Source organism: Giraffa tippelskirchi, chromosome 1 (assembly GCF_054371585.1).
Source record: "Giraffa tippelskirchi isolate mGirTip1 chromosome 1, T2T-mGirTip1v1.2.pri, whole genome shotgun sequence".
In the NCBI taxonomy this organism is placed as follows: Eukaryota; Metazoa; Chordata; class Mammalia; order Artiodactyla; family Giraffidae; genus Giraffa; species Giraffa tippelskirchi.
In genome coordinates, this window is record NC_137275.1 from 79,789,791 (window position 1) to 79,817,247 (window position 27,457).

The following is a 27,457-nucleotide window of genomic DNA, read 5'->3' on the forward strand; positions in this document are numbered from 1 at the left end:
TAACGAAAGTCACACATGCTAGAGAATAACAATGATATTATCTATTGATATTTTAATCACTCTGCTTATCTTTCGCATCCCCACTTCTCCTCCCTATCTCTAAAGACTGTGTTTTACAGCAGTGAAAGGGTTAGACTAAGAATGACGAGTCCCAGATAATATTCTAGTCTTTTACAACTAAATAACTCTTGCATATATTATCAAGAGGACTGAATTGTGGTCAAATCATGATAGTCAGTTGACCTAATATTTTTCTTCCTTGATATGTTAGCTTCTCTCTGTTGGAAGCAAAGTGAAATCTTGCTTATATTCTCAGCTCTTTGGAAACTTTCCTGTGAAAGTTTCACAATAATCTAGTTTTAGTTCTGTAAATTGTATTTGGAGAGCATTTTTAACCCTGATAAAATTTCAGAGATGACTTTATGATCTAACAGTAACAGGAATGAATATATTTTGAAAATAAAGAAAAAAATCTCTTAATTGTAAAGAGATTCCATGTATTTTCTTTAAGATTCTGATGAGGTCTGGCTTCTTGGTTTCATTAGATGGGAGTGGGAATCAAAGGAGCTTGACAGTTGGTTGATGTGTACGCCTAGCTACTAAATCACTGCATTCATACTAAGACCTCCTATGTGCTCCCATTAAATCCCATTCAGCTCATGAGGTAATATATGTACTGTAGCCTATGTCTGGGTTTTCGCTGTTTTTTTTTCCTCCCCTGTTAAATTCTCACAAACTCAGTCCTCTAGGTTTTCCTTTTAAAGTTTTATATTTACTATGGTTAGATCTGAAATCACAAATGTTGAGAAGAAAAGAAAGTTGTAGAAATATATTTACACTGTGATATCATACTATATACATTTTTTTAAATATAAAATTATGTTTTAAAATACACGCCAAATTCATGATGAGAGTTGCCTCTGGGAAGATTCAAGGGTAATAGGACGGAAGTTGATTGTCAAAGAGGACTTCACTTTCACTGTAAGGTTGTTTTTGTCTTTTCTAAGGCATGTTGCTGTCTTTTGGGAAGGCAGTGAGGTAGTATACTATCCTTTGAATTTAAACTGCATGGTTTGAAATATAATGAATAAACAGTTAGTGATAAGAGTAGTGGTTAAGTATACAGGGTCTGGAGAGAGACTGCCTGCATTTAAATCTGCCACTTATTACATGACCAGGGAAAGGTTAATGAACCTTCTGTGCCTCAGTTTTCTAATCAATAAAATGGTGTTTAACAATAAATAGTACCTACCTTACTGGCTTGTTGTGAGAAGTAAGTGAGAATACAGGGAAAGTATCCAGAATGGTTCTTAGAACATAGTAAGCATTTAATAAATTAATTAGCAATTAATTTTGAATATCTTGAATTTTTTCTATAGGCTTATCATTTTTAATTAAAAGAACTTTCATGAAGTAGATATATTACTGATTAATATAGAAATAATGTGCATATAAAACAATTATAGACGTGCTTAATTATTTAATGAAGCTGCAGAACGGGAACTTCGGTAACATTTCCATATTTCACTTCAAGTATTAAGAGGCCACTTGCTTCCAGTTCACTCTTCTATTCTTGTTCTCTAGGATTCTCAGTAATTCAACTGTCTGATCTTTCCATCTTTACTTTGCACAGCATCTTCTTGTTTCTGTGTCTGCATAGTACAACACGAGTAGTTCTGAACACAAGCACAGCAAGTCTACATTTCTTCTTTTGGTGACAGTAGCTTTACTGTTAACTGAAAGGCAGGGTAGATAATGTGACACACGCTTTACTTTCAGCAGACTTGTTAATATCAGCTCTGAATTTTTCATGACGGCTTCGGTAACCTGTAGCCTGGAGCTGAAGCTCTGGGGGTTTCCACCACAAAGAGGTGGATCAGCTGAGCTCTCACTTCCCATCTGGCTCTGGGTGACAGGGACAGTCAGGGGGGCTGCAGGAAACCTGAAGAAGAAGAAAGCTGATGTGGGACACCCATTGTAGTGCATCAAAGGCTAAACATGTGCTGTTGTATGGATGTATCTTTGAGACACTTGTTTATCACTGGCTTCAGAATCTACTTAGCCAATGTGTTTAACGTTAGAGTCACAAGAACAGCTGCCGCCCGTGTAAGTAATACCCTCATACGCAGTGGCATCCTGATTTGCCAAACCAGATTCAGGACCTCTCTCCAGTGAATGTTTTATGTTGCCTGGCATGGTTCTTATTTACCCACACAGGCAGGCATACACATGCAGGCACACACACAGATCCATACGATCTGATTCGGAGCTGAAATTGTAAACCATTTTAGCTCCATCCCCAAAGTGACACAATGATCTCAAAGTTCTCACAAAAGCTGGATTTTACATCTGAAGGTCACAAACAGAAAATGTTTTTAAAGGGATTGGAGGCTCAAATAGAGTCATATGTGAAAAGTTAATAATAGTAAAAAAAAAGTTTTTAAAGATGAAATTTGAACATTTATCTTTCTTGAGTCTTATGGTTTCTACATATTTACTGAAATATATAGTTGCCCTCTAATTTTTAAGAAGTTGGGCCCCTATACACTTGATTTTATTTTTAATAACTAAAACAATTGAGATTTGCTCTGAACACACCCAATCTGCAATTCGTAGACGGCAGGAGTATTTACAAGCACACCAGGAGGAAGGCGTTCTCTTAATTGCAGTATCTTCTGGTGACACCCTTGTTTCTGCTCTCTCTTCTTTCTTAAGAAGTTAAATAAATAAATGTCAAGTTTGTACACAGAAAAAAAAAATTTGTAGAGCTAATAATACTCCAGCCTGGAATGAAAAACAATGAAGAAGAAAAAATATGTATGTTGCTACCATGATTTTTTTGGTAATTTTTATCAGCAGAAACAGGTCAACTTTTTGAGCTAATTTTTACTTTTATTTTCTTCTTAAATTATGTTTCATTATTCCAGTCTGCCACTCCAATATTTCTCTAACTTGTACATGCATTTCATTGTTGCTTTTTTGTATGTGAAAGGGTGTCATTTTTAAAAGTTCATTAACATTTACTAGCGTTCTAACCTTTTCAAAGATCTAACAGAAGGGTGACTTTCAATATTAACATTATACTAAGATAGCATAATAAGGTGTACATTTATAGATAAGTATTAATAATCAAAAAAGTTGTACAGATTTATTACAACAGAGCACTTAAAATATTAAGCAGTTAACTTTAATTACAATTATGAACTCAATACACTTTGAAGATATTCTCCAACTATCGAATGACTTTGTTGCAAAAGAGTCTTTATGTTTATGTGTACAGTCCAGCATGTTCACAATCGTGTAAAGGATTAGGATTGATGATTCAATAATTTGAAGAGCTTTTCACTCTCTTTTTAAAACTATTTTACTACAAAATAATAATTAAAAGTTTAATCACTGAAACCAACCTATGTTTTATATAGCAAATGGAGAACTGAAGAGTATACTTTTAGCTCTTGAATAAAAGTTGGATTCTCTTGGCCATTATCCCTACCTGTTCAGTTATTTTTGCTAGATAACTAATTACACCAAACTTGGTGGTTTAAAACCGTCATTTTATTTTGCTCATGATTTTGTGGATCAAAAATTTTGGAAGAGTTTGGCTGGTCAGTTCTCATTTGGGGTCTCCATGTGGTTGGATCAGAGGTAGGTGGGGCCAAAGCTATCAAGGCCCCCCTGGGCTGGACATCCAAGATGGCTCACTCTTGGGACTGGCACTTGATACTGGCTGTCAATTGGGACCTCAGCTGCCCTGTCAACCTATGCAACCCCTATGCAAGGTCTCCTGAGCATGGCCTTGGCTTCTGCACAGTATAGAGGCCTAAGGATAGTTGAGTTTCTTACATGGCAGCTCACGGTTCCAAACACAAGTGTTCCACTGACAAAGGTAAAAGCTGCCTTGGAATTCACAAAACAGCACTTCTGCTGAATTGTATTGATTATGAGTGAGTCTCTAATGCCACACTATCCCCTTAAGAGGAGGGAACAGAGTAGGAAGATTGTAAAAGATTTGTGGATATATTTTAAAATACCACCTTACCCTCTTTATACTACAGATCATTTGAAAGACAACATGGAAATCCTACATGTTCACTATGAGCTCTATCAAAGGAATCTCATTTTAATCAATGAAGAGCCAAAATCACCTCAAATACCTTGTAACACCTGTGACAGTTTGCATGTTCCAAAAATGACCATAACAATATTCCTACTCCCACCTGTTCTTTCGGAATCCTGCCAGCTCCCCATCAGGAGGGAGAATCTTTTTCTACCTTGAAATCAGACAGGCCTTCATGATAGCTTTGACAGAGAGATGCAGCAAAAGTGACACTGCATGATTTTCTAAAAAATTCACACTGATTCACAAAAGGTGATTCTACTTCTGCCTGAGTTTTTCTCCCGGGAATGCTTACCCTGGGAGCCCAGCCACCATGTGGTGAGGAAGCCCAAACCAACTGTGGAGGCATGTCAAGGTGTTTCAGATGAGAGCCTCAGCTGAGGTCTTGGAATCAACTATGAGCCTTTAGGTGAGTCCAGCCCCAGTCTTTCAGCTAGTCTAGATGATGCTAAGTGTAACAGAGATAAGCTACTTCTGACGAGTCTTTCCCCAATTGAGATTTGTGAGCAAATTAATGTTTTGTAGTGATTTGTTATACAGCAATAGATAACTGGAATGAGTGACTTCTACTCTGCGAGAAAGTATTGCATTGAAACAACAAAAGTAATATCCAATTTGCAAGTCAATCTTTGCTTGCTCTCCACAATAAGGCAGAAAATTCATTTCATTAAGTATTTCTTGAAGTCAATAGAAATAAAGACAGAATGGAATAGTTATCAATTCATAGATCCCCAGGCTAGTCTTCAATTACTAAAGAAATTTAATGTGGTGAATTTAGTAATTTTCAAGCTCTATGATACCAACAATAGTTTTGTTTTGTTTTTAATCAGAAACATGACACTACACACCCAGTTAATCAGAGAGAAACTTCTTCCCTTTGAGGAATTGTGTTGTGTGATGCAGCTACAGATAATCATTTATTGAGTTTTTATTATGCTCCAGGCACTGTTTTATGTGCTGGGAATATAGCAGTAAATAGAACAGTTGTCAGTCTCCTCATGGGATTTATATTATAGAAAATGAGTGGAGATAAACAAATAATGAACAAATACATAAGTTATATATATATGTCAGTTGGGGATAAATGGAGGAAAATTCAAAGAAGATGGCAAGCCCAAGGATGGATAGAGAAAGAATCATATGTAGGAATGGATAGGGAGAGCCTCACTGACATGAGATTTCAACAAAAACCTGAAAGAAATGAAAGAGGTAGCAAAAATGATTTCTGGGAAAAAGATGTTCTGGGCAGAGGGAAGAGAAAGGTCAGAGGCCCCAAAGCAACAGCAGGGTGGTAGAGTCTGGGAGAAGCAAGAAGGCCAGCTTGCTGGAGCCTAACCAAAGAAGATCACATGCGTGTGTGCTAAGTCGCTTTAGTCATGCCCAACTCTTTGTGACCCTATGGACTATAGTCGGCCAGGCTCCTCTGTCCATGGGATTCTCCAGGCAAGGGTACTAGAGTGGGTTGCAATGTGCTCCTCCAGGGGATCTTCCCAACTGAGGGACTGAACCCACACCTTTTATGTCTCCTGCATTGAAGGGCAGGTTCTTTACCACTAGTGCCACCTGGGAAGCCCAAAGAAGACCACCATGGAAGATAAAGGAAGGAGAGAAGGAATCAGACCATCTAAAGCCTCCTAAGAAGTTGTAAGAATTGACTCTGCATGAGAAATTAATCTTTTGGAAAGGTTTGAGCAAAAGGCTTATATAATATAATTTAGGTTTAAAAGGAGTCTTCTGGTGGCTAGAACGAGATTACATAGTAAGTTAAAGAGAGGAATAATCAGACAAATGAAAATAGTGGCTTGGGCAGAGGAGGGAGAAGGCAATGGCACCCCACTCCAGTTCTCTTGCCTGGAAAATCCCATGGACGGAGGAGCCTGGTAGGCTACAGTCCATGGGGTCGCTAAGAGTCAGACACGACTGAGCGACTTCACTTCCACTTTTCCCTTTCCTGCATTGGAGAAGGAAATGGCAACCCACTCCAGAATTCTTGCCTGGAGAATCCCAGGGACGGCGGAGCCTGGTGGGCTGCCGTCTATGGGGTCGCACAGAGTCGGGCATGACTGAAGCGACGCAGCAGCAGCAGCAGCAGCAGCAGCAGCAGCAGCAGCAGGGCAGAGAGAATAATGATGGAGTGGTAAAGGGTGATTAAATCAGGATCTATTCTGATGGTGAAAAACCAACAAATTCACTGATGGACTGGATTGGGTATGGTTATGAGAGAAGAAAAGTCAAGGATAACACAAGATTTTTTAGAGTGAGCAGCTAGAAGCATGAAGATGCCATTTATTCCGATGGTGGACCCTAAGAGAGAAGATGCTTTGGTGGGCAGATCAGAAACTCTTTGGACACGTTAAGTTTGAGACGTCCACTAGGCATCCAGTCAAAGGATAGTTAATTACAGTCTGGAGGTTAGTAGAAACATGGAATTGTCAATTGGGGAATTTTCACTGTTTAGGTGGTTCATCGGGCGGGAAAATTCCATCAAGGAGTCTTCTGCTTTTTATGGGAACTGATGTAAACAGGCAACTGATGTAAGCTGATGTAAACAGGATATTAATCCTGATCCAGTATTTTACAGATTAGATATACCTGGAGAAAGAATTCCTTATCCTCAAGAAGGATTAAGAGATAATAAAATGACTTATGAGTATTGATTTGGTCTTTGAACTCCACAGCATGGCCTATTTACAAAATGGCATCTGTATCTAATATTCTCTTTGCCTGAATATAGTCACAATGTAGTGCTGTGGAAACAGGACCTCACTGCTAACATGCAATTGAATTGCTGGAATATAGAGTTTGTTTCTCTAACTCTCAAATCCAGTGTTTCTCTTGGTAAGTGTATCTACCACATGTAACATGCCCTGACAGACAGCAAGAAAGAAAGCAGAAATTGCAGCTTCCTGAAGTAAGCCAGTGAATGTGCTTATTGGAATATAGTTAAATATAACACATTACAATTGGAAATATCACCAGTTTGGCCTGATGCTTAGATCATCTTCAACTTGCACACACAAGTGAAACTGTTGTTACCTGAACCATGTTTCTTTTCTAGACTCAACAGTGCAAATTAAACTAGACGATCTAATATAAATTATCTGAGTGCCCAAAGGATAGAAAACACAAGGTTAAAAGTCCCTTTATGATAGAACGTTATCACAGGAGTTCTGTATCAGCCAGCATTTATAAAGAGAGCAACTGTCAGAGACGTTTAAGAAATGGAAACTGCCAAAGAGATCAGTCTCCTGACTGCTTTCCAATCAGTGGAAAAAAGTGCAAGTTGAAGCATAGTATTTACAAAACTCTATGGAGTAGAACATAATTTCTCAAAGAATCTTTGTCACTTATACATCTGTTCTCAAGGTTGTCTCTTCGCGTTTGGAAAGTTTTTCAGAGTTGCTAGGGTTGCTAGCCCTCACGATGGGGAGGGTGGGGAAAGTGCACATGGACAAATCAAGGTCGTTATTAACATTTAACACCCTGAGAGTAAGACTGAGATTCACCTAGTCACCTTTCCCTCTCCATTTAGCCCTGGTGGAGCTCAAGAGGGAAATGAATTAAATTTATTCCAGGCGGCCTGGGGTTTCAGCTACTGTGAGTGACAGAAGCAGCTCTGAACGAGTGTGCCAGTCTGAGCCTATACTTCATCAACACAAGGAAAATGAGTGAAAGCTAAATACACATACATTTAAAGTCAGCAAGTTCATGGTAGAGTGACAGAAAGTTTAAGTTTAAAATACAAAATTGGATACTCTTATCTGAAAGTTTCAAACTTGTGAACAGGCAAAAATATGTGACATTTCGTTGTACTGAGTTTAGAAGGAATACTTTGGTAAAAAGCAAATATGTATGTGTTTATTTTGTCATGCACAAAGCCATGTTATAATTCTATTTAATTATGGCATGGCTTTGTACAAAAGATGCCAACAGCATTATAATAAAAGCCACCAGATGTCACTATTACAGATTATATTCAGTCATATGCTAATAAGAAAATTTGTTAATTTTCATTACTCAGTTTGAAGAAATTCTGGGTTATAACTTTGCCATCAAAGAAATATTACACTTCGGATTTCTTATAGGGAAAGATTTTCTCATAGGATTTTCTTATAGGAAAGACCCCATGGGTCTTAACTTCTCGATAATTCTTTTTGGTTAGGTTTATAGTGGCACCAGACTCCATCAGGGAATAAGAAAGATTCTCCCACCAGGAAGATTTAGTATATATGAGCTGCTGTCAGAGGTTTTCTTTTGAAAGACTTTACGCTTAAACAGGACAACTTCTTACCTCCTCAAAAAACTTGAAAAATGGATTGGTTTGAAGGTGGGCCAATCATTTCACAGTTCTCTGATTCTTTGATTTCAGCAAGATCAAATATTCAGTAGAGAGCTGGGCTTGGAACTCTTCCTGCTTTTGGTCTCAACTTAGTAAACTAGCTTTTCCTTACAGTGTGTGGTGAAGAAGGTGACTAGTTTTCCACATAACTTGGCACAGGTTTCCATACTCCAGAACACTAGTTGTTACACAGGCTGGATCAAAGACAAATTGATACGATTTGAACAAAATTTTACCTATTCTATGTATCTTGTATATAGGCTATGTTTCCCTTCACACAGTAGCCCTGTGTAGACAACGTTCCTACATATTTAGTCTGAGTCAAATAAAGGATTTAATAATGAGAACTTCACTCTAGGAAGAACATTAATCAGAGATTTTGGAGTATACTAGAGTTTGGGACATTTGGCAATTCACATCCTATAGAGGAGAATTTATACTATTTATAAATAGAGGCTTATTTAATGACATGATTGTGATATGTTCTAAACCCAGGTTGACTGATTAAAATAAAGATATCACAGGACCTCAGATGTAGGACCATTTTAAGGAACTCCCCCTGTTTTTTTTTTAAAGAAAGCATCATGCACAATATACGGAAAAAGATTTCACGTCTTTATAAGTACTCGTTAAATCTCACGAAACTTATGTTGCTATTTTGCCTTAGATCAGCAAAATCTATATAGAAAAGAAAGAAAAAGTCCAGAAAAGTTTTGAGAAGTGAAAATGCCCCTCTCTGACATAGAAACAAGTAGCAACAGCCACAAACCTGTCTGTGTGCATATGCCATTGTGGAATGTTGTTCAACATATGGAGAGCTTGGCCCTCTCGCTGTCAGCCCAGGGCAAGGGATGAATTATCCAGGTAAAATCAAGTTCTTTCTTCAATAGCAAAATATTTTCCCCATGAGATGTCTAGTAGTTCAGGCAAAAAGCTGTTGTGCAAAGAAACTGGCCTGATGTTGTTATATATGATTTTTTAAATAAGTTTTAATAGCAGTTAAAAAGAAAACAGGGTAGGTGGGCTTATGATTTTTCTTAGAAACATTATCATGAGGAATGTTAGTAAAAAATCTCCCACTCTAGTCTTCTTTATTTCAAGAAATAAAGGCAGTAAAGAGAAGGGAGAATCCACCAGAGTTTACCCTTTTCTTTGCTTTTCTTTAAAGTCTTCTAATTCTAAGCCAGCTATGCTTAAATTCCCCAAATAATTATTTTCAAAATTCAGTAATCAGGAACTGGGCTAGATATAAAATTACTGACCTACATCTATTTCCTTGGGTTTCCATCTTTTCACTGGGGGAGAGAGGAAGCAAGGAGAGCAGTACTCTTCGATCTAAAAAGGGACAAATGTCTCTGATCTCACTTGTGTTTCCCAATGTCTTTTTGGTTGTAGCTGTTGTTTTGTTCAGACCTAGTCTCAATGATACTGATTGTGACAAATAAGGAAAAATTTACAAGCCTGGAAATTAAGCTGAAATGCTTCCCAGATTAACATCTGCTTTGCTCTTAGGAGATAAATTTCCTTGCAGAGAATAAGTCACTTTATAACCAACTCCTTTCCATTTTTACGTCTGTTCCTTGGTGGGTGCATGCTCAGTCATGTCTGACTCTTTGCAACCCCAGGGACTGTAGCCCACCAGGCTCCTCTGTCCATGGAATTTTCCAGGCAAGAATACTGGAGTGGGTTATCATTTCCTTCTCCAGCAGATCTTCCCAACCCAGGATCAAACCCATGTCTCCTGAATTGGCAGGCGGATTCACTACCATTGAACCACCTAAGAAGCCCCATCTTGCTTGGTACAAAACACAGAATCAAATGTGCGCCTAGTCATTAAGTTGTACTTGTTTTATCTTTTTATGTCCTCTCAGCTGTCTTTGCTGTGCTTTTCCATTGGTCTCCAAATCATAATAAGGGCTTCCTAGGTAGCTCAGTTGGTAAAGAATCTGTCTGCAGTGCAGGAGACCCAGGTTCAATCCCTAGGTCAGGAAGATCCCCTGAAGAAGGAAATTCTTGCCTGGAAAATCCCATAAGCAGAGGATCCTGGAGGGCTAAAGTCCACCGGGTCGCAAGAGTCAGACACCACTTAGCAACTAAACCGAAAACCTAGTTCTACACTCTGCTTATTTCCTTGAAACTCACATCTACCTTTGAGTTGTAAATGCAGATTAACAAGACAGAATAAAGAAAAGGGAAAACCTTTAAAAGATTTCATCCACAGGTGAGAATGGACACAGGATATTCTGCTGTGCACATGTCTGCATATATTAGATTCCTGCAAACCATCTCAATTCAATTGGTAGTTCAAATTTATAAATTTCCACATGATTCCATTTGTAATGGAATTTCAGCAAGTACAAGATTAAAGTATTTTATTAATTATATAATTAATTGTCATCCTCTGTTTATTTTCCCAAAACTCTTGATTGCAACAAAACTATCCCAAAATATCTTACTGGTAAAAGTATTCCTCATCTAAACTCTTTGTAAATATCTAGTTTCTTGTGTTTTAGAAACACAGTCTGTTGCCCACTTGATGAACCAGTTCTTTTTCATAAACCTCTTTAGCTGCTATGGGAGGCTGTTTTTTTTTTTTTTTGCCCAGTTGTCTGTTACTAACGTCTTCATTTTGCTTCTAGGATTAGTTTAAACTACAGTGATGCTAGAAATTCTAAATAGATGGATACTGCCCAGCAATGGGGTTAGGAGTCTCCTGCTACCTATGCTGTTTTATTTCTGGCATCAGTTTGCTGAGAGGAGTTGATGGAGATTACTGGTGGGGAAAGACTAATTGCCTCCTCCCAGATCACTCACTAGATTAATCTTAGAAAAAAGAAGACTATGTCTACACTTTCCAGTAAGCAACCTGTTTGTATATTCACAAATAAAAGGATGATAGGTAAGAAAAGAAAGGTCAGAAACTAACACACTGAAAATCACTAGTGCCCAAATTCCAAACTGCTCTAACAGATTTAAGGCAATCACTAACCCCCTCTAGAAAAGAAAGTTCCAGGATCTGTGATGAAGCAGGAGCAGCTAGATCTAAAATCCCAATTTTTGTCCCTTGCTTTCACCTTTCTGTTGGGAATTCATAACTAATTTCATCTGCCGCCATTATGATGGCCACTAGTAGAGATGGGAGAGGGTACTGATCCCCACCAACCTTTGAATTCCTCACAACACATCTGAGGCCAAGATGGATCATTCTAGTATATAATTATTCAAGGCTAGAAGAATCTTAAAAGTGGGATAAAATGGCACGATCCAAGGTAGTCTTTAGAACATAAATGACCTAAGTGTAGGTTTGAGGTTTTTATTCAGTTGTGCTGTGTAATATAGTAGCTGTTAGCCACAAGTGACAATTCAGTTCAGTCGCTCAGTCGTGTCTGACTCTTTGCCGCCCCATGGACCGTAGCATGCCGGGCCTCCCTGTTCATCACCAACTCCCAGAGTTTACCCAAACTCATGTCCATTGGGTCGGTGATGCCATCCAACCATCTCATCCTCTGATATCCCCTTCTCCTCCTGCCTTCAATCTTTCCCAGCATCAGGGTCTTTTCAAATGAGTCAGCTCTTCGCATCAGGTAGCCAAAATGTTGGAGTTTCAGCTTCAACATCAGTCCTTCCAATGAACACTCAGGACTGATCTCCTACAATTAAGCACTTGAAATAAATGCAGTCCTAACTGACATGGCTGAAAGTATAAAATGTACACACTGGATTTCAAAGACTTAATACAAAAAAAAGTAAAATAAATAATTTTTATATTGATTACATATTAAAATAATACTTTGGATACATTAAGTAGGTTAAATAAAATATACTATTAAAATCATTTTCATCTGTTACTTTTACTGTAAAGAAATTATAATCACTTTTTTTTATTTAAGAAAATAAATAAATACTTTTCTAACATTTAATCACTATAAATATCAGCTTTTTACTGCAAAAAGTGATTACTAGAAAATTTTGCATATACGATTTATAGTACATTTCTTTTGGACAGTGCTTTAAAGAAATGCTCTAGCAATGTTTTTGTCTCGCTCCCAACCTGCCACCTTTGCAGAAACTTTTAGGAATATATTGGCTTAGGCTGGGAATTTTGGATGTACACAGACCTGAGTTTATACCCCAGTTCTCTTGCTACTGGGCTTCCCAGGTGGTACTCATGGTGAAGAATCCTCCTGCCAATACAGGAGATGCGGGTTCAATTCTTGGGTCAGGAAGATTCCCTGGAGAAGAAAAGGGCTACCTACTCCAGTATTCTTGCCTGGAGAATCCCATGGACAAAGGAAATAGCGGGCTACAGCACAACTGAGCATACACACACACTCGCCACTTAATACCTGACTTTGGACATATTACTTAGACCCTTTGTCTCAGTTGCCTCAGCTACAAAATAATGATAATAATATAGAATCCACCTGCATTATATGGCTACTGTGATGATTTCATGAAACTAAATTTATTTGCCTCACATAAAAAATCACTTAGTTATGACTAGTGCTTTTTACACTCTTTTTTAAAATTAATTTTCATTGGATTATAGTTGATTTACAATGTTGTGTTAGTTTCAGGTGTACAGCAAAGTGAATCAGTTATACATATAAAAATCATCTTATATTGAAGAGGAAATTTGACAAAACATCATCAACTAAAGAGACCAAATATTTCATTAAAAAATGGTCTTGTTTTTGTTTTTTAATGGAATTTCTGAAATAGACCAGTATTCAAAATCAGAATCAACAGAAAGAATGCTTATAACAGGAAATATTATTTTACCCTTATAGAAACAAAACAAAGCAAAATGATGGCAGATCTGCATTTGGAACAGTGCATGCAATGTTGTTTGCCAAGCCTAAAGCAAGCATAAGAGAGTATTAAGCTCACAGCAACTGAAATAATCAAGAAAAGAAAAGTGCTTCTGAATAACTATAGAAAAATCAACCAGTATTGGAGCAGAAAACCTGTGAAGGTGATAATTAAATATTGGAGGTGCTGGCTTGAGTATGACTAAGAACATCACTTTGCTTCCTAAAATCCTAAATTCTAAAACTAGTGGACAACTCTAGAATTTGAAAAAGGTGATTTATTGCATATTAAATATTAATATTAAATGAGGTACTACTTTATTGGATAAGCTTTCCTCATAGCTCAGTTGGTAAAGAATCCGCCTGCATTGTGGGAGACCTGGGTTCAATCCCTGGATTGGGAAGATCCCCTGGAGAAGGGAAAGGCTACCCACTCCAGTATTCTGGCCTGGAGAATTCCACAGACTCTGTAGGCCATGGGGTTGCAAAGAATTGGACATGACTAAGCAACTTTCACTCAGTTTATTGGATACATTGCTCCAGGGATATAATACAGAAAATAAAGTTTGGAAAGGAATTTAAACAAATTGATGAATGCTTAAGTAGGATTTTTAAAAGCAAAGTACAGATACTTTGGAAATTGTCTAGAAGGTTGCTATGAAAGTGAAAAAAGTGTTAGTCACTCGGTAGTGTCCTAGTCTGTGACCCCATGGGCTGCCAGGCTCCTCTGTCCATGGGATTTTCCAGGCAAGAATACTGAGCGGGTTGCCATTTGCTTCTCCAGGAGATCTTTCTGACCCAGGGATCAAACCTGGGTCTCCTGCATTGCAGGCAGATTCTGAGCCATGACTAGAAGGCTGCTACACCCTCCTCCTTAAAACATGCTTTTGTGTCATTATTAGTGTAACAAAGCCTCCTGTCTTGGAGTATGGATAGAAACCATAACAGAAGAGACAGAAAGCAGGTATTTAGACCTTAAAGTAGACTTTTTAGAGAGTTAGCCACTTGGCTGCAGGAATGAAGAAGAAATGCAGTTCAGCAACAGATTGGGGTTGACATGGATGTTGCAAAGGCCACCAGGTGGGATGTTTTAAGTGGTGTAACACACTTTTCCCTGCAGGCAGGTAGAGCCCAGGGGCAGAATATCCAGAAGAAGGCTACTGGAATCCAAGTCAAGAGTCAGTGGTGGTTAGAAGGGAGCATCATGACAATGTGCTCAGTGGTCAGGGACTGATGCCAGGTTCTTCACAGAGTGTAAGAGGAGGAGAGTAAGGCTGGTAGGAGTAAGGAAGAGGATCAATCCTAAATGGTTGTTCCTCTAGTCTAGTGGTTCTGAACTGGGAGTGACTTGCCCCCTGGGACATTTGGCAATGTGTGGAGACATTTTACATTGTCATACTTGGGGTTGGGGGATGGGTAAAACTGGCATCTAGTGGGTGGAGGCCTAAACGCATTGGACAGCCCCCACCACAAATGGCCATCTCGCCCAAAACGTCAACTAGTAGTGGTGCCATCTACTACCCTAGACAGACTTCCCAGACAAAACTCGGACGGAGAATGATAACACTGAGGTCCAAACTGGGTTATAAGTTGTGAACGGGGTGCTGCAGGGAACTTGACTGAAAGGTCAGGACCAGCCTTGAAAGAGTGATGACTTGATACAACATCCCCAGGTTTTAGGCCACAACTCCTATGAGGCAGTGTAGTATAGAGGGAAAAAGGACACCAACACCCATGAACTCCATGGTTCAAAACAAGTTTTGTAAGCTTGACTTCCTTTTGTGTAAAATTAACATAACAGTTTCAAATCTGAGGGATATTGTGAAGATCCCGTAAGATAATATAGCTAAAATGCTTACCACAGGACTTAGAACGGTGCTAGAACGGCAAGAAAGTTGCTGCACCTAACATATAATACAGAAATTATATATTCCATTGGCAAATCAACCAAATAGCCTGTGTCTGAATCTACTGAACATTTATAAATATTCACATTCATCTTTTCTGGCCTCTCAGCAGTACTTATTATTGCAGCTGCCATGCAACTCTACTCTAGTTACTGCTCCCTTATCTGATTTCCCAACTAGACTCACATAAGCTCCATAGGCGCGGGAATGGCGTCTCTCTCATTTACTTGCAACCTCACTGCCCAGCACATAAATAAACAAAAATGTTTCTGATAAATAAATGAATAAAACCTAGTTAAATAACCTCTATCAACCAGAAGTCAGGAGTGCTATTGATTATATATATTGCAGAATTCTTTTATGATGCCTACAAGAGTCAGAAAGTTCTAGGTCAGTCTCAATTAATTAATCAATGACTCCATTCCATCTTAATTGTGGAGCCCACTGAATTGAAAGCATATGCCCAGGGAATTCTCTAGGAACAGAGCTGTACCCAAAGAGACTTTCTGCTTTTCAGATCAATAATTCTAAACACTAGAGAGAGTTGGGGAGATGGATCCTTAATTCTCATTCTCAAAGAAAAACACATGGTCCTACATGTTTCTACCTGTAGTAGTGCCCTTATTCAGCCTGACTGTCTTAAATGCTTGACACCATGCCAGGCATGTAGTAGGTACCATAAACATTTGTTTTAATAACACTTAGTAACATTTGTTATTAAAAACTCAGAATATATTCAAACACTTTTTTTCATAGAGTTTTAGAGATATTTCTTATTTTCCTACATTCTTAAGCTAAAATGCACAGAAGACACAGTTTCTTATCAAATTCAGTATGACATTTCCAAAGCTCCCAGGTACTTTGATAGCAAATTTATTTGAATTATTGTAAGGATATCAATTGTGTATGCAAATTTAAGACATTAATCTTTAAATTTATTGCATTAAATTTGTAGTTAAGTAATTGAATATTACTATGCATTATCAGATTTAATTGTTTTTTTTCTTGTGAGGTCAGTAAACCTAAATCTAGACCATAAAGTTGTCATCAATGAATAAGTACTGATCTATATATAGAGAGAAATGACTCCTGAATCCATATTACCTTGGAAGAATGTGTATCCTTGAATAAAGAAATGTTTTAATAAAAAGGGAGTAACAGATATATAAAAGTTACTTCTACATTTAAAGCAGCAGTTTGATTACCATTAAATCATCTTTCTATACAATTAGAAAGTAAAAGATTAGAAACTTTTAGTTAAGTTTTAAGAAAGTTTTTAAAAAAGTATTATCATAACTCATTTGTTGAACCTTTTATTTTATGAACACTTATTCATTACATCATTTTAGACATTTAATATGGGCATGATTCCTTATTAACTAAAATTGAACCACTGTATTATTTAAAACATCTTTGTTTTTTGTTTTTAAGGAGAAGTCTGTGAGTTGGACGGAGTTAAAATGAGACAAGTTGTGAAATATGGTGCTCAATATTCCAAAGAAATACATAATTAAAGCTGATAAGATTAAAATCATTTTCCATTGTAGCTGTTCATATGCCATATGTTAAGGAGTTCCCTATAGTGGAACACATAGTCTAAAAGAAGTTTGTATCTTATTACAACCCTCTTAGAGTTTTCATTTAACAAGCAAACAAATAAAATGATATCTGATGCTTGAATTAAAGGTCAATGAGACAGTGAAGGCCCGTGGGTCAAGCACAAAGAAGTCCCAGTGAAGTTGAACTTCACTGGTCTGAGTGTAACTTGCCGTACATAACCATAGTTAGCATACGCTTTCTACACAGTTGGTAGCAATCAGATACATATTTAATGTGGTTTCATTATATCCTATAAATGCTGGCAATAGAATAATCTCCCCAGGGTATTCGGTGGATAATAGAAAAGAGAAAATGATGAGCACGTTTAGCACATGCACCCACAACCTCATGATGAAAGGCACTGTTTCCCCCATACAGCACCTGTTGTCATAGCTGCTTTAATTACTTTTCATTGTAGTCAGCAGCCTGAAATATTTATCATGGAGCCTATAATTTCCCAAATCCAAAACTGACATCTACCCAAGCAACTACAGGAACTGAAATTTTACTCACTCCTCCTGCCTCTATGCTTAATTTGCCACCTCAAAATTGCTAAACAAAACATTTTCGAGGGAGATCCCGCAGTGCAAGATTACAAAACGTTTACACAACATTCAAAAGGCAGCGTATCTTATCACATTTTGATTGAGATAAAGACAGAAATCATTTCATTATTAAATATTAAAGCATTCAATGTGCTAAAATAAAAAGTAAATTTAAAGATTTCTATAAATAGGTATCAACTAGGAACATATTCAGTCAACATTTCTAGGATTTATTCTCCCAATCAGTTAACTATAAAATTAGGCTTGATTTTTGCACCTCTTTCTCCAGTGAATTATTAGTTATAAATCCCATGCTTTGGCTATATTCTTTTGATTGTGAAATATGTTGTGATCTAGAATAAGGTTTTGTTGTTTCTTTTAATCTTATTTAATAAAATGTATTTATATTTATATATTACATACTATAGTATACAGCTGTAATGCTAATATGAATGTTAACTCATTTAATCTTAATAACAGTCCTACCAGATAGCAACTATTAGTTTCTTTATGTTACAACTGAAAAAACTGAAGCACAGAAATATGGATTGATTTGCCCACAGTCACTAACGCCAGTTACTGGCAGATCAGGGATTCAAACTCAGATAGTTTAGCTCCAGAATCTGTTAATGTCTACACACTAAAAGCCAATTTCATTTCCCAGGAAGGTCTTTATGAATAGAAAAATAACTTCATATAAACCTCATTAACTCATTGTGTAAGAAGATAATTTCTAACACTTGGATTAGCATAATCCAAAATAAAAAATATATTTTGCATAGCAACCAAGTAAATATTCATATCCACATACCAACACAAACATAACCAATGCAGAAGTTTCACCAGTTAAGATTACCCTTACTACATACATACTGTATTTCATTTTTAAAATGTTGCTTATGACCAAGTAATTTGTTTTCACAATGTGCTAACATAGTGGTTCTCATACCAAGTTTTTCATGAAAATTGTCTGCAGAGATTTTAAAACTAAGGAATGTGTGAGGCCCACTCCAATCAGTTAATTTAGAATCTTTGCTGAAAGCTTCTTAAAAGCTATACAGGTGATACCAAGAAGCGGCCATGGTTGAGAATTTCTGCGCTATTGAATCAAATATATTTAATGTGAAACACATTGGAGTAGATGAAACTGACAAGATATAGTGTTATTACCTCCAGTTGAATACAGGTCTTTTGTGTGGCAGGGCTGTTGGATTATTTTACATTAGCATTAGTTTTGTGTCTGTAAAGACTTATTAACTTCTTGAAGAGGTGTTAAAATATTTTCACAAATAGCTTAATATTCCTTCTTTAACGTTATTTATACTGTTATCACCTAACAACCTTTCTTCATTGACAACCTTAAAGATATTTAAAGCCAGGACACATCTGACTGTTACCAATTAGTGGATTTGGAATCAACAAGATCTTATTTAAAATGCGCGGTTAAATTGTGGAAGGAAAACAGTGGCCCTTTGACCAAGATTAATATAAACAATTTTTTAGCTCAACACAAAACATGTTGCCTGGTTAAATGCTATATCCATACTTCCCTCCTTTTATTCCCATCCTTTCTCCCCTAAACCTTGTAATTGTCTACAAGTGAAAAATTAATATTACAAACTGAGGTTTAGAGTTTGAGCAATGAACTGCCTTATTGAAAAGGTGCTGCAGCTGCCAAGTTTGATGTGCATATAACAAACTGGTTCTGAAAAGATGTGACCAGGGTGTGCTGCTGCAGTGTGATGGAAACAGAGGTCACCTCACCTAGAGCTGAAGTGGAAGGAAGCCACAGACACATGGGGAAGATGGCTAAAATGGCACAGATGGGAACAAGATTTTGTTTGCCTCAATGGCTACAGGTCCCAGATGTGTTAACGTGATTTTATTTTTTGTTTTTGATGTCCTCTCATTGGTTCTTTTTTATTATTGTGGTTTTATGGTTTTGAACCTCAACTGGCAATACTTAAATTTCTCCAGTCAGCATTCTTCTGTGTTCAACAGTGAATGTTCCAAATTTATAATTCTCATCAACTCTAAATGGACTATATTAGCTTCACCTCCTTCTGACTTGCCAAGTTCAACACCCTATTTTCAGTGGTACCTCTCTTTTGCATAGGGTAATATGTTATTAATTATCAGCTCTTCTAATTTCTAGTTTTTGTCAAGTGTCTTGATCTCAGCTAAAAATTTCCTTCACCCCAATCTACAAAGAAAGGGTTTGGTTAGCAGTAAAAATACCACATGAAGGACATTTTAAACCTCCTTAATTACCACAGAAGGGGTTTCCTAGTAGCTCAGCAGGTAAAGAATCTGCCTGCTGTGCAGGAGACCCCGGGTTTGATCCCTGGGTTGGGGAGACCCTCTGGAGAAGGAAATGGCAACCCACTCCAGTATTCTTGCCTGGAAAATCCTATGAACAGAGGAGCCTAGAGGGCTACAGTCTGTGGGGTTGTGACAGTCAGACACAACTTAGCGAATAAGCCACCACCAATTACCACAACTATTTTTACGACTTTAACACACTACTTCTGTATTAAGATGAGGGCTGCTGATAATGCCTCAGAACACCAAAACAATTTTCTGGAAGGATCTTTCTTTAGAAGGTTTCATTAGCATTATTACAAGTGATGGTAAGTCCTTGAAAGTCAGAGCACTACTTTTCTCTTAAGTATTTCTTTATTACGGGCCTTGCCGATAACTAGTCCATGTCAATGATGTTTACCTGCATTTACAAATGTCAAGCTTTTAAATAGAACCGCTTGGTATTTAAGGAATTATTCCAAGTAGGAATAAATTTATTTTATGTTTCTTCTCTAACCTATATGGTGAAAGATAGAGACATCCTTCAGCGGATCCCCAAATATGTGTGACATTTCCTATCAACTACTGCCCTGACGAGGAGGGCTCAAGCTAATTTTTTTTCCTGACTGACAAGTCTAAATCACCTCCCCAAACTTGAATATACTTGGAGAGGGAGAAAAAAAATAGGGGAAACCACCAGGTGAGCCAGGTTGTTCTGGGTTTTTTTATGTTTGCCAGGTTTGTCAGGATAGGGTGAGGTCCTGTAAAGTCAATAGAGTCTATATTAAGGCAGCAAGAGGGTACATGCTGTGCTTCCTTCTATTGTGAGTTTACACTCACACAATTCTCTTCTCTAATCCCAGAGCAGCTCTAAGCAAAACTGCAGACATGTGGGACCTCTGCTGTTGCTGCTGCTGCTGCTGCTAAGTCGCTTCAGTCGTGTCCGACTCTGTGCGACCCCATAGACGGTAGCTCACCAGGCTCCCCCGTCCCTGGGATTCTCCAGGCAAGAATACTGGAGTGGGTTGCCATTTCCTTCTCCAATGCATGAAAGTGAAAAGTGAAAGTGAAGTCGCTCAGTCGTGTCCGACTCCTAGCGACCCCATGGACTGTAGCCTACCAGGCTCCTCTGTCCATGGGATTTTCCAGGCAAGAGTACTGGAGTGGGGTGCCATTGCCTTCTCCGTGTGGGACCTCTAGGTGTTATCTAACACCTCTGAAACATCTGGGAATGCTTGGCAAGACTGTGGGACACTCAGAGACTCCAGGTTTCTTCCTGCCAGCCCCTATGGTTGTGTGTGATTGTAATCACCCAGATCACTACCCTTTAGATCACTGCCTCTATTCACACACGTTTGGGGATTTTCCTTTGCTAGGAGCAGATTGCTTCATTCACCTCGCTTTTGATGACAGAGCTGATAAAGATGTAAAGACCTTAGAGAATATCTGGCAACTGATGCTCCATTCTGCAAACCAAGACTGGGAATAAACTAGGAGAGCAGAATAACTGTAAAAATGATGTTGGTTTTACTGCTTTAACAGATAATGTAATAGACACAGGAGAGGGATACATTTCTTTAGTGGCACACTGACAACAGGAGCAGTATAACTGCAAATTGACAATTAGGTTTATTTTTATTTCCCCTACTTTGTAGTGGTTTCAGTTATTTTACTTTGGGATTGCTTTGATTTGGATTTTAACCTCAAATTAAGTCACATTAAAAAAGGAAGCTTGAAATACCATAATCTAAATTAGAGTTCTTCAACACTACTGACATTTTGGACTGAATTGCCAAAAAGTCCCCTGGGGGCAAAACTGTACCTTTTGAGAACCACTGATTTAAGTCATAAAGAAGTCAATACTATTATAGAATGATCACTTTCCCTCCATATTTCTTCAAAATCAAAGTTGTTATCGAAAACTACTTAGGAAAGTAATTCAGTATGTACAGGAATCTAGATTATTTTATTTTGCATGAATTACATCACCATTATGAATGAAACTGACCTTTTCTATCTATGTCAGAGTTGACTGCTTGAACAACACCCCTCCCCTCCCCAAAGGCAGGAGGCACTTATGATTTCACTTTGCACAGGTCCCAGAAAAACAGCCTGAGATGCTCACCTGATGATGATGGCCACTGTTGATAATGACGGTTATGATAATTTTAGTAAATTCAGGATAGAACAGACTACATAATTATAGTTATAAATATTACTATACCCATTACTGGGCCTATCGTTTTATATTTTGATATTACAACTTAAAAATCAGTTGTGCATACACTGAGACTAGGTAAATATCAGTTGAGTTGCACTGTGGCTTAATTTTCATGTAATTGTTATTTTGAGCTTCTGCAAAGGTGACTTTAGCTCAGAGCTTTGGTTTCGGTGAAGCATTGCATTACTAGTAACACTAGCTAATTTAACAAATAATGCCCTAAATATTCAAGGACTAAAACACAATAAAAGTTGGTTTATTGCTCATATAAAATCCAAAACAGATATTACTAACCGGTAAATGATCTCCTTCATGTGATGTTTCCAGTCCTTACATCATGTGACTTTGAGATGTTTAACATACACCTTCTAAAGTCACTATGCTGTTTTAAATGAAGCAAGCAGAAGAGGAAAGAACATGGGAAGTCACACAAGTCAGTTTATACGGGCCAGCTGTATAAAATGAAGGAATGGCAGTTGAAGACTCAGATAAGGTGGCAGCTTAAGGAACATATGTTGCAGGACTTGGACTCTGCCCTCCAGGATGCATATATGCATTGAACCAAGGGTGGATAAATGATGCTGTGTCCCCAAGGGCTGGAATATACAATTCTGGAAAACTAAGATGTAGAATTTAAGACTTACCAGGGTTTCTCTTTGACATTTCCATAGCCATTAACTGCTGCAAGTGGGCAACAGCAGACACTTTATTCCAGAAGACCAGCAAACAGAGACTGGAGTAACCAAACGCAGTTGTGGTGAGGAACTCAGAGGACACCATGGGATATCTTCATTCTTCCATGACCAGATAGCTGTGAGTGGACAGCAGCAGAAACCCAGCCCTTAAGAAAAAATAACCAAGGGCTCAAACCACTTGAAGCTGGAAGTCACTCCATGGCAAGCAATCCAGGCAGCTGAAGAGTTATCTGAAAAGAGGGGAATCTAGAATAATAGGTGGTGCAGGAAGAAGTTATTGGGTAATCACTACAACTCTGGGACAAACTACAGGAAAGGAACCATAGCTTCATTTGTTAATATTCTGGGAAATCACATCTGGCCACTAGCTTGAAAAATTGGACTTGCATGTTACTCCTCTCAGGGAGGGATGGACTGAACTAGTTCTGTTTAATGACTACTCTAGATTCATATATACGTGTTGTTTTCCTGTCAGAATGGCTGTAGCAGCAGCTTGGGTGTCATTGAGCCCATTTGCTGCTACTGCTATTTCCACTACTTCAGACCGAGATGCAGGACCACCTCATGGAGAGGGATCACTATAGCCATGCACTGGGTCTGCCCTGAACTTCTGTGCCTCTGGTTCCCTTGGGGGGCATCTGCAAAAGTCAGTGATGCAACCAGATGCACATGGTAGTCAGTACTCCATGGGGATGCTTTGCACCATGGGGGACAGTGGGTAGGAAGGATTTCCTTCTCTCCCAGAACAGTGCTCAGCCTAGCATTAGTTGTGCATGGCCACTCTGACACAGTCCAGTGGGACAGACCATCACTGGGGCTTCCCAGGTGGTGCTAGTGGTAAAGAACCCACCTGCCAATGCAGAAGTAAGAGACATGGGTTCGATCTCTTGGTAGGGAAGATGCCCTGGAGAAGCGAATGGCACCCACTCCAGTATTCTTGCTTAGAGAATTGCATGGACAGAGGAGCCTGGTGGGCTACAGTCCATAGGGTCACACAGAATCGGACATGACTGAGGTGACTTAGCACACAAAGAAGTTGTGGCATTCAGCTTCCCATTCTATTTTCTCTTCCTGTTTCTCTTTGTCCTTTTCCACCTCTCAGTCTTCTCCTTTTCTTTCTCATTTCTTCCTCTCCCATCCCCTCCCTTTTCCTCTCTTTTTCTTCCTTTCCTAAACAATTCAATCCAAAATCCACTATTTGAGGCTGAAGAAGATATGTCCACACTAGGAGATGGGGGGTGGGGAGTAGAATAAGGAGAACGAAGTAAATCCACAATGGCCCAGAATGGAGTGTGGTACACAGGATTGGAGCCCTGGCACCAAGGAAACTGAAAACACCACCGGTGAGGAGGCAGCAGAAAGAGGTAGCAAAGTTAAGATTGTCTCCATAAAGGGAAATTGCTCACCTAACTATATTAAAGTGCTGGGATCCAGGTTTCTCACTGTCAGAGAAGAGAGTCACAAATATATAAAAGGAGAAGACTAGATTAAACCCTGTGGTGTTGGACTGAAATTGGAAATATAGGGATGAAATCATGGCTTTGAAACTATATAGGTAGAAAGTTATAGAAGTAAATATAGATGTGAACATGTATATGTGTGAGTGTGTGTGTGTGTGTTCTCTAGCTCTGGCCATTGAGAAAGTCTAGGAGTTGAAACACTCAAACAAAAATATAGACATTTAGTGGATTAAACACCTAAATGTAAGGCCAGAAACTATAAAACTCTTAGAGGAGAAAAGGAAGAACACTCTTTGACATAAATCACAGCAAGATCCTCTATGACCCACCTTCTATAGTAATGGAAATAAAAATAAATAAATGAGATCTAATTAAACTTAAAAGATTTTGCACAGCAGAGGAAACTATAAACAAGGTAAAAAAAAAAAAAAAGACCATCCTCAGAATGGGAGAAAATAATAGCAAATGAAATAACTGACAAAGGATTAATCTCCAAAATATACAAGCAGCTCAGGCAGCTCAATATCAACAAAACAAACAACCGAATCAAAAAAATGAGTACATGACCCAAACAGACATTTCTCCAGAGACATATAGATGGCTAATAAACACAGGAAAAGATGCTCAGCATTGCTCATTATTAGAGAAATGCAAATCAAAACTACAATGAGCTATCACCTCACACTGGTCAGAATGGCCATCATCAAAAAAATCTACAAATAATAGATGCTGGAGAGGATGGGAAGGATAGGGAAACCTCTAGCACTGTTGGTGGGAACATAAATTGATACAGCCACTATGGAGAACAGTATGGAGATTTCTTAAAAAACTAAGACTAAACTACAGTATGACCCAACAATCCCACTACTGGGTATAAACCCTGAGAAAACTATAATTGAAAAAGATACATGTATCCCAATGTTCACTGTAGCATTATTTACAATAGCTAGGACATGGAAACAACCTAGGTGTCCATCGACAGAGGAATGGATAAAGAAGCTGTGGTACATATACACAATGGAATATTACTCAGCCATAAAAAGGAACCATATGAGTCAGTTCTGATAAGGTGGATGAACCTAGAGTCTACTATACAGATGGAAGTAAATCAGAAAAACAAATCATATTTTAATCATATATTAATGCAAAATATGGAATCTAGAAAGATGGTACTGATGAACCTATTTGCAAGGAAGCAATGGAGACACAGACACAGAGAACAGATTTGTGGACACAGTGCAGGAAGGAGAGGGTGGGATGAACTGACAGAGTAGCATAGAAACATATACATCACCATATGTAAAATAGATAGCCAGTGGGAATTTGCTGTATGACTCAGGGAACTCAAACCGGCACTCTGTGATAACCTAGAGGAGTGGGATGGGGTAGGTGGGAGGGAAGTTAAAGGAGGAGGGACATATGTATACCTATGGCTGATTCATGTTGATGTATGGCAGAAACCAATGCAATATTGTAAAGCAATTATCCTCCAATTAAAAACAAATAAATTATAAAAAAAACACAACACACTGCTTTTTATATATCATTCTTCACTGTAAGGAAGCAGCCCTCTTTAGAAGAATGCCTGGTTTCAAGACTGAGGCTGAAAAGAAATGAGATGAACCTAGAACATCCTATTCTGCCAAAAAGTGAGAAAGTTCTTAAAAGTGGTGATGTTTCACCAAGTCACAGAAGCCAGGGTGAAGGTACACAGCACAAGCCAAATCTGGCACAATTTTAGCAATAAAATAAATAACAGTGATGAATTATAACCCACTGGACAAAACACATTCATGAGTCCATAATGACACAATACATCAATGAAATATTTTCAACTTGATGAGAAACATTATCTCAAAATAACTCACAACAAAATATTTATTAATTACAGAGTAAAAAGTGGATAATGTGGTCTACTGGAGAAAGGAATGGCAAACCACTTCAGTATTCTTGCTGAACGTGGTCCACTGGAGAAGGGAATGGCAAAACACTTTAGAATTCTTGCCTTGAGAACCCCATGAACAGTATGAAAAGGCAAAAAGATAGGACACTGAAAGATGAATACTCCCCAGGTCGGTAGGTGCCCAATATGCTACTGGAGATCAGTGGAGAAATAACTCCAGAAAGAATGAAGGGATGGAGCCAAAGTAAAAAACAACACCCAGTTGTAGATGTGACTGCTGATAGAAACAAGGTCCAATGCTGTAAAGAGCAATATTGCATAGGAACCTGGAATGTTAGGTCCATGAATCAAGGCAAATTGGAAGTGGTCAAACAGGAGATGGCAAGAGTGGACATTGACATTCTAGGAATCAGCGAACTAAAATGGACTGGAGTGGGTGAATTTAACTCAGTTGACTATTATATCTACTACTGTGGGCAGGAATCCCTTAGAAGAAATGGAGTAGCCATCATGGTCAACAAAAGAGTCTGAAATGCAGTACTTGGATGCAATCTCAAAAATGACAGAATGATCTCTGTTCATTTCTAAGGCAAACCATTTAATATTGAGGCAATCAAAGTTTATGCCCCGACCAGTAACACTGAAGAAGCTGAAGTTGAACAGTTCTATGAAGACCTACAAGACCTTTTATAACTAACACCCAAAAAAGATGTCCTTTTCATTATAGGGGACTGGAATGCAAAAGTAGGAAGTCAATAAACACCTGGAGTAATAGGCAAATTTGGCCTTGGAGTACAGAATGAAGCAGGGCAAAGGCTAATAGAGTTTTGCCAAGAGAACCAACTGGTCACAGCAAACACCCTTGCCCAACAACACAAGAGAAGACTCTACACATGGACATCAACAGATGGCCAACACTGAAATCAGATTGATTATATTCTTTGCAGCCAAAGAAGGACAAGCTCTATACAGTCAGCAAAAACAAGACCGGAAGCTGACTGTGGCTCAGATCACGAACTCCTTATTGCCAAAATCAGACTTAAATTGAAGAAAGTGGGGAAAACCACTAGACCTGATTTAAGTATGACCTAAATCAAATTCCTTATGATTATACAGTGGAAGTGACAAATAGATTTAAGGGACTAGATCCGATAGACAGAGTGCCTGATGAACTATGGATGGAGGTTCATGACATTGTACAGGAGACAGGGATCAAGTCCATCCCCAAGAAAAATAAATGCAAAAAGGCAAAATGGCTGTCTGAGGAGGACTTACAAATAGCTGTGAAAAGAAGAGGAGCGAAAAGCAAAGGAGAAAAGGAAAGATACTCCCATTTGAATGCAGAGTTCCAAAGAATAGCAAGGTGAGATAAGAAAGCCTTCCTCAAGGCCTTCGATCAATGCAAAGAAATAGAGGAAAACAACAGAATGGGAAAGACTAGAGATCTCTTCAAGAAAATTAGAGATACCAAGGGAACATTTCATGCAAAGATAGGCTTGATAAAGGACAGAAATGGTATGGACCTCACAGAAGCAGAAGATATTAAGAAGAGGTGGCAA

At 38.3% G+C, this 27,457-nt stretch overlaps 1 long non-coding RNA gene across 1 annotated transcript in view; it reads right to left on the reverse strand.

Moving 5' to 3' along the window:
• Positions 1 to 1,465: 1,465 nt before the first annotated feature.
• The window catches only part of LOC145546882 (uncharacterized), a 238,241-nt gene continuing 212,249 nt past the window's right edge, over positions 1,466 to 27,457 (reverse strand). Inside the window, exons 8-11 of the long non-coding RNA XR_014083364.1 lie at positions 22,485 to 22,681; positions 8,409 to 8,650; positions 2,634 to 2,709; positions 1,466 to 1,942 (exon numbers count right to left, since the gene is read on the reverse strand). This is a non-coding gene — a long non-coding RNA (uncharacterized LOC145546882). The remainder of the gene's footprint in view (positions 1,943 to 2,633; positions 2,710 to 8,408; positions 8,651 to 22,484; positions 22,682 to 27,457) is intronic.